The sequence below is a fragment of the Adiantum capillus-veneris genome, chromosome 17 (genome assembly GCF_014529385.1).
Source record: "Adiantum capillus-veneris isolate H3 chromosome 17, ASM1452938v2, whole genome shotgun sequence".
Lineage (NCBI taxonomy): Eukaryota > Viridiplantae > Streptophyta > Polypodiopsida > Polypodiales > Pteridaceae > Adiantum > Adiantum capillus-veneris.
Window position 1 is genome coordinate 67,874,273 of NC_140947.1, and position 8,626 is coordinate 67,882,898.

Below are 8,626 nucleotides of genomic sequence, written 5' to 3' on the forward strand. Positions count from 1 at the left end.
CATGAAGCAATTTCTTCCAAGCGATACTAAAGATAAAGTTCTTACCGAATGGCGCGGCTTGAAGCTTCTCTCTCATGAGTCTATCAACAAGTATGTAGACAACTTTTGGGATTTACATCTCAAAGCTACTGTCTTTCAAAAGATAGACTTTGCCGAGCAAAGACAACAATTATGTGCGGGATTACCTGAAGAGATGGCCGAATACATCAACTCTCAACGGCCTGGTACTATTACCGAAGTAATCCTTCACACCATGGTTGCTTCACGCATCAATTTCCATCAAGGGGCTAGACGTAATGTCAAGCCCATGGAAAACAAAGATAAAAATGATGCAAAGGGGAAATCCAATGCTCAAAATAATTCCCAAGGCACTTCCAACAACAACAATAACAACAACAACAATCGGTCCAAGGAGAAGGGAGTTTACAAAGGTAAAAACAAACTCTCTCCTGAAGAGCTTGAAGCTTTTCGCAAGGACCATAAATGTTTCAAGTGTGGGGAGCAAGGACATGGCTATCGTTCTTGCCCCAAGAAGAATACTCGCAATGAGACTCCTAGGGCTTCCACCATCGAAGCTCCAAAAGAGGATGCTCATTGCAAAGGATCATCACTCTCCTATGCTTGGGGAAAGGTAAGAGAGCATGATGCCTTCATCTTGTTTGACCCTGGCTCTACTCTCAACTTCATATCAATAGAGTTGGCCACCAAGTTGGGCATTCAAGCTTTTGAGATGGGAGATATAGTAACAGCTGATGCAGCTTTCAAGGGACAACAAGCCTCCGTTACTCCCTTGATTGGGAAGTTGAGGTTTCATGTCCAAAGCTATGTCGACAAAGAAGACTTCTTCATCTCTCCTCTCCAACATCAGGATGTTATCCTAGGGGCACCATGGTTTGATCGCATGGCTGCCAACATGAAGTTCCCTGAAAGGAGAATTTACTTCACCTACAGGGGAAAGAACACGTATATAGATGCTAGTGAGCGTGGTCACACTATTCCACTTGTAAATCCTCTTTCTTTTGATAAATCAATGAAGATCTCAGTTTCTGTGTACATGATTTATGTCAAAGAGTCTCTAAAAGCTAATAATGTTTCATCAAATGAAAATGATAGGAATCAAGAAGAGTTAGACTTGTCTACTTTTCTAAAAGGATTCCAAGATGTGTTCATCGATGATATCCCTATGGACCTACCTCCAAAACGAGGGGATGATGACCATCGTATTGAGCTCCTTCCAGGAAGCTCACCGCCTAACAAACCTCCTTATCGAGTCTCACAAGCTCAACAAGAGGAGATTATGAGGCAAGTACAGGAATTGGTAGACAAAGGGATGGTGAGGCCTAGTTCCTCTCGCTTTTGTTCTCCAGTCCTTTTAGTGCAAAAGAAAGATGGTACATACCGTATGTGTGTGGACTATCGAGCACTAAACCATATCACTATCAAAAACAGATTTCCCGTGCCTCGGGTAGAAGATCTGTTTGATAAGCTACAAGGCTCTACCTACTTCAGTAGGATTGACCTTAAGAGTGGCTATCATCAAATAAGGATAGTGGATGAAGATATCCTAAAGACCGTGTTTCGCACAACATTTGGTCTTTATGAATATCTAGTCATGCCTTTTGGCTTGACTAATGCACCAGCTACTTTCAATCGTCTCATGGAGAAATTTTTTAGACCATATCGTAAATTCACTGGAGTGTTCTTTGATGATATCATCATCTACTCCAAATCTTTGGAGGAACATAAGCAACATCTCCAAGTGATTTTTCAAGCCTTGAGGGAAAACAAACTTTTTCTCAACCAAAAGAAAAGTGAATTCTTCCTTCAAGAGATTCAATATCTAGGTCATATTATCTCTCACGATGGTATTCGTATGGATCCATCAAAGTTAGAGGTAATAAAATCATGGCCTAACCCAAGGAATCTACACGAGCTAAGAAGCTTTATTGGTATGTGTGCATACTATAGACGCTTCGTAGCAAAATTCTCTCAAGTAGCAGGACCACTACACGACTTAACAAAGAAGAACGTTAAGTTTGTATGGACTGCTAAGGAGCAAAATGCTTTTGAAAAACTCAAAGAGAAGCTTACTTCCCAACCAGTCCTCGTGCTTCCGGATCTCTCAAAACCATTTGAGGTCCAATGTGATGCTTGTGGTGATTGCCTTGGAGCGGTTTTGCTTCAAGAAGGGCATGCCATAGCATATGAGAGCCGAAGGCTCAATAGTGATGAACGAGTCTTGGGCATTTATGAGAAAGAGATTTTAGCTATTCTACATGCCCTAGATACATGGAATCACTACCTATTGGGGACTCCATTTATCCTACGAACCGACCACCAAAGTCTCAAGTATTTCATGACGCAAACCAAAATTTCCGACAAACAAATGAGGTGGGCAAATTTTCTTTCACAATTTAATTTCCATATTGCTCACATAGCTGGTAAGCACAATCAAGTTGCCGATGCACTTTCACGACGACCAAAAGTTAATGCAGTGTCTATAGCTACTCACAATGATCTATCCTCTATGATAGATGAGTATGCTACTGACCCTGACTTTAGAGACATAATGTCAGCCCTTGCTTTGGGGAAGAAAGAGGAACCATTCACCTTGCAGGATGGTTATCTTCTCCACGGCAATAGGCTATGTGTTACCCATTCCCTTCGTGAGAAGGTTATGTATGAATCCCATCCTCCTCCATTTGTAGGGCATAGAGGTATTCAACCTACTCTCCGAGGAGTAGAGACGTATTTCTATTGGCCTACCATGAAAGTGGACATACAAGAGTATGTTTCAAAATGTGTAGTATGCCAAAAGACCAAGTATGATAGAGGGAAGCAACCTGGATTACTCCAGCCATTGCCTATTCCAAATTCACCATGGGAGAGTATATCCATGGATTTCATCTTTGGATTACCCAAGTCTATCCATGGGAATACAGGAATATGGACAATAGTCGACAGGTTTAGCAAGCAAACACATTTTATTCCTGTCAAAAAGACTATTAAGGCACATCAAATGGCAACTCTTATCTTACTGGGATGTTTGGCTTGCTTTTTGGAATGACCTTTGGCAGCACTCACACTAGGGAGCGTGCTCATATCTCAGATTTTCAAGCACCATGGATTACCCACATCCATCGTGTCAGATAGAGATCCTAGAATGACCAGTAATTTCTGGAAAGGTCTCTTTGAAAATCTAGGAACAAGATTGAATTTCTCTTCGGCCTATCACCCACAAACGGATGGCCAAAGTGAGATAGCCAATCTTACGATACTCGATCTACTCAAGACTTATGTTACCGAAGTAGATCAACGCTCACAATGGGAAAAGTGTTTACCTCTAGTAGAGTATGCCCACAATAATACTGTACATACTTCTACGGGGAAAGCACCTTTCGAGATCATAGAGGGAAGACCTAAAAGTCCCTTGCTACTCAAAGTACATGGGAAGATCTTCGCCGCCGATGAGTATAGCCGTGACCTACAAGAATCTTTTCAAAAGATTAGGGAGGCTATAGCCATCTCTCAACAAAGGCAAAAAGCTGCTGCTGATAAGCACAGAAGAGCCTTAATGTTCAAAGAAAATGATTGGGTCTTACTCAAGTTTCCTAAGGCTCGATTAAGGCAAACGATGGGCAAAAATCCTACGGGCCATCAAAAGTATTATGCTAAACTAGCAAAAAGATACTATGGTCCTTTCCAAATCTTGAAGCCCATCAATGAGACGGCTTATCAACTCAAGTTGCCCAATCATTGGCTTATACACAATGCCTTTCATGTAAGCCTACTTAAGACCTACAAAGGAGAGCCACTAACTGAACCAATTATTGAAGACCCTCCCGAAGTTGAAGACCAAGAAGAGGTGCTACAACCCGAAGTTGTCCTTCGGCATGAAGACAAGGTACTACGACATGGTAAGATAATCCGACGGTATCTTATTAAGTTCAAAAATTATCCTTTTGAAGATGCTAAATGGATGCAAGGAGTACAACTTAAGGATAGTATGAACCTTGTCAATGCTTACAATGCTACATTAGAGTAAGCAAATGTACAACTCTCTTTTAAATGACTCATGTTTTTGTCTTATAAGACTAATCCTCTTTTTAATTGTGCACAAATTTAACTAGTATGCATGCTTAGAATCATGTTTGTGATGACGACGTCTCTCAAACACCAAGTAGAATTTGTCACTCTACTTTGGGAGAATGAAATGGACTAAAGAGCATACATGCTTGCGGCAGCTATGTCTCCCAAGCACCAAATGGATTAGTCATCCATCTTGGAAAGATGTCGTAGGGTAAAAAAGGGATCCTCTACCCGCTAAGTACGATTGACTAATGACTAAGGCTTTATCTCTTCTACCTCATAGTCGAGGATGACTATGATTTCAAGAGAGAGGTAATGTCATAAAATCTAATATCTAACCAACCCAAATGATTTTCTCATATTAAATTGATCACTTAATGTGGGAGAATAAATGGGAACAAGTGTTAAGATATAGATATGTGCTTATAGATCTATCTCAACACGGGGCCAATAGTAAAGAGGCCCAAATGGGAGATGGTCTATCAAGAGCAAGGCTAACCAATGGAGCATAAGACTTTAGGGTTAGCTTCATTGAAGACCTCCGATAATGTGTGTAAAAGTCCTTTGACCTTAGGTAAGCTAGGGCTGAGCTTGAGGTGGGAACCCGGCCCAAGCTCAAGGTGCTTGTCGTGCTTGAGGTGCTTGTCCTGCTTGAGGTGCTTGTCATGCTTGAGGTGCTTGATTAAGATGCTTGAGGTGCTTGACTGGCTCCATGCTTGAGGTGCTTGACTTGGTGCATGATTAAGGTGCTTGAGGTGCCTTGAGAAGCCTGCCTGAGATGCTTGTGGGAACACTCCCTACTTCAAGTGCTTAGTCATGCTTGATGACTAAGGGGCTTACTCATCCAAAGTCAAAAATATCCCTACAAGGAGGGGGGCGAGCCTACAGGGGGGGGGGGGGGGGGGGGATGAGAGAGAACACACACACACACACACACAAGGGAAGCCCCAGCTTGAAGAGGCAGCAAGGACACTTGTCAAGTTCCTCCCCATGTTGCCCTCATGGTGTGCCTGAAGCCTATTGGTTGGCCACCCAAGGGGTCCAATGATAATTTAGGATATTTAATTAACTGATTTTGCATTTATCAAGTCCTCTCTCTCTAAGGGGAAAGGGGGACACTTGTCCCAAGTCTACCCATGTTGCTTGTAATGGCTCCTGCTTGTGATTGGCTAGGCCTGGAGGGGTCCAATGAGCTTCAAGCATGAGCTACAAGGGGGGGTTGGCCCAAGCAAGCTAGGGGGGTGCTTAGGGGGTATACTCACCCCCACACACACTCACAAACACTCTCATTGTGTACTATGCAAAGTGCAAGAACTCCCTCTCCTTCTCCAAGCAAGTAGAGGTTGAGAGCCTACACCAACACTCTTGGCTATGGAGTGCAAATCCATCCAAGAGCCATGCTTCAATGCTTGAGCTTGCCATCTATTTCTTCTTCATTACTATGCTATTATGTATGCTAGCACAAGAGTTATGATAAGTGAGGAACTAGATCTTTCTCGTATGAAATGTTTCTTCTTCCTCTTCCCTACCCTCATTCCCTGCTAGCTCTCTCCACCTTCAAAGGTGTTTGAGGTCTTGGGACTGAGGCTCGGTATAGTTAAAGCTTTCTTCAAGTTTAGGGTATGCTATGATGGTGATGCATGAAGCTTTCCATCTTCATTGCTTCACCTAGGTCACAAGGAACACAAAGAATGTATTGTAACAAGTCTCTCTTTATGGGAGAAATCATAATACAAATGCCTATTGGAGGGGGGACCGGCTCCACATAAATCCGATCCTCAATTGTTGTCATGTTCTCTAAATTCTCTCTCTTGCAAAAGTATTGTCCATGCCAAGTTAACTAATTGCTATAATTATGTTGCTATCTTCAATTATGTCTACCCGCTATGCTCACAAAATCATTTCTTGAAAGTACTCTCATTAAATTCCGCTACTCTCAAATTGAATAGGCAAATTCCATTACAACCAGTCACGGCCAAGGGCCAGGACGAACATGCAGTCAAGGGGGTCCCTATACTTAGAAGGCCAAGGGCCTATATAGGGCATGGTTGGGTGGTGATGAGCATGTTCCAGTCCCCTTGCCCTTTCAAGCGTAAAACAATGTGCAAAGATTCAAATCGCCTAACATTTTTTTTAAGTGGTAAGTGTTCTTATGGTAACTATCAGATGAATATTCTCAGAAAGTGAGCACGAAATTTCATTTCTTAAAAGGAATGCTTAATCTCGAGGTTATAATTGCTAGATTTTCCTTCTTCTATTGATGGAGGAAGGATACAAATGTGTTTGAAATGAAGTCTAATCAGTATGATCATGTTGATGGAATTGCATGAACTTAGCAGAACACTAACAACAAGGAGAAAGCCCGAGTATAGTTAAAAGTAGTTATTTCAAAAGAGACCATTTTTTCCTTTCAGCATTTGTGAGAAGGGATTCAAAGCGTTCTCGCTTGTCAGAATTTGTTACACAGCTGAGGACTTGTATGCAAAGTATTGCTTGGAGTGCGGACGGAAAGCTGTCCTAGCAAAACTGCCAGATATTGAGGAGGAAGATTGGCTCATAGTGTCTTATCCAACTAGTCACAGGAAGAACAAAAAGGTCTAAAGCCCCACACAACAATGAGCCACCTACAAAATTTTCTAGATGCTTTGTTTACAAGCATTGCTCAGCAGCAAAGGAGAATTCCGACGAGCACAAACTTACATAGATGCTTTTTGGAGCCAATGTTGAGAGGAATGTGTTGTCTTTTGTTGGGTCCTTGAGCATAAACTGAACAATTAGAGGCGGATTAATGGGCCACCATTTGCTGCGTGGAGCGAGGACACATCAAGCCTGGAAGGGGACAATGCTCTACAACCCACCCTCGAGAAGTGTTGTAGACCTTACACAGACTCATGGAGCAGTGGTTACTTCTCAATCAATGAGAAGCGTGTGCCTTCTTTTGTCGAGGTGCGAGACTAGAATTGCATATCTAATAACAAGAGCTCATGACAATGCAAAAAGCTAAAGGAAGAAACAAGGTGAAGGGGTAGGGAAAGGCCCCCAAGGGACCTTTCTCCATAATGCATGTGACCAGCTGGCAGAGGCCGCGAGCCACGCTAGGAGCATGCATTATGGAGGAAACCTCCATCGGTCGCCAGGCTGGGAGCATGCATTATCGAGGAAAGGTCCTTTCCCTCCCATCATGAGTCGGGGGGAGGGGGGCAAGCTCAGAGCAGGCCACACATGAGTTGCAACCTGTCTCCGTTCTGGGTGCTGAGGTGGTACGCTCACACAAGAGATCCATTCCACCAACTAAGGTGGCCATAGCTGGTGCAATTCTGACTGTTGACGTGCTCCAGGTTGAGCTAATACTCTATTAACAGAATGACTCTCAATTAATTACCTGAATTCCAAGCTCTACGTAGTATAACTCCAAACAAACATTGTCGATTTGAATGCCGGCTTGACTGATATGGATGGAGATGCACTCTCTCATACTGTTGGCGAGCAAGAAATACGACCAAAAGATTGAGCCAAGGAGGCCTGGACTGTCCACAACAGATACAAAGCGAGGACACATATCCATATGGAATCACCTATGCTTTCGTCTTGAAGGCATATGGCACTGCCTTGGTTGACATGTATGTCTGAAATGTCGTCTCTCGAAATGCATTGATTGCGGGATATGCCCAACAAGGACTGGGCCACAAAGCTCTGGCTCATTGGTTTTAGGATGTAAAGCAAGGGCACTTCTTACACTACGTAGGAGTCCAATATGTCTATGATGTAAAATATAAAGTTAGCTATGTTTCTCTTTAAGTTTAATCTATATCTTGCATCTTTTCTATTTGTCTTAACATGGGTTTTGTGTGTGACAGGGAGGACACATATTCACAACACTAGACGTTTCAATTGCACAAGCGTGACTTCAACTCAACAATACTACAAGGTTTGTTATTTGTATCCAGAACCCCATGACTAAGCGTTTGCTTGGCGCAACACATAAACGCTATGGGGTAGGGCACGGCTTTCGTTTCTTATAATTTTTGGAGAGACCATAGTGCCAGCTCTCCACCATACTTTTGTATGGCACCTCTGCATGACGTGCATTATATACTTTGCAGTTTCAGTTTGTGACATTTCATTGCAAGACGATATGTAATATTCACATTGCTTTTTTGTAGCTTGACTCAAACATTGTCCGCCAGCTTGCACAATTGGATGCCATTCGTACACGATTATCAGGTCGGTAGTGTAGTTCATTTTTTATAGTTTGTTTATGCTTTCTGTATTTTTGAGTTTGTCAAAGCTTCCTTAAGTTTAGTTTAGCCATATGTTTTCCCTCACCAGTGCATCTTCAATTTCGATCACAGTATCTATATATCAAATAGACATGCATTTCTTTTCTCAAAGTTTGGCAATTCAACCTATAAATTGAAATAAAGGAAAACTGACTACGCTTGATTGAGAATAAGATGGGTGTCTCAAAGATGGTTCCACGATTTAGAGACTAAATGGTCGATATTACTAGGTTGAATGGTGCAATCTGCAAACAACT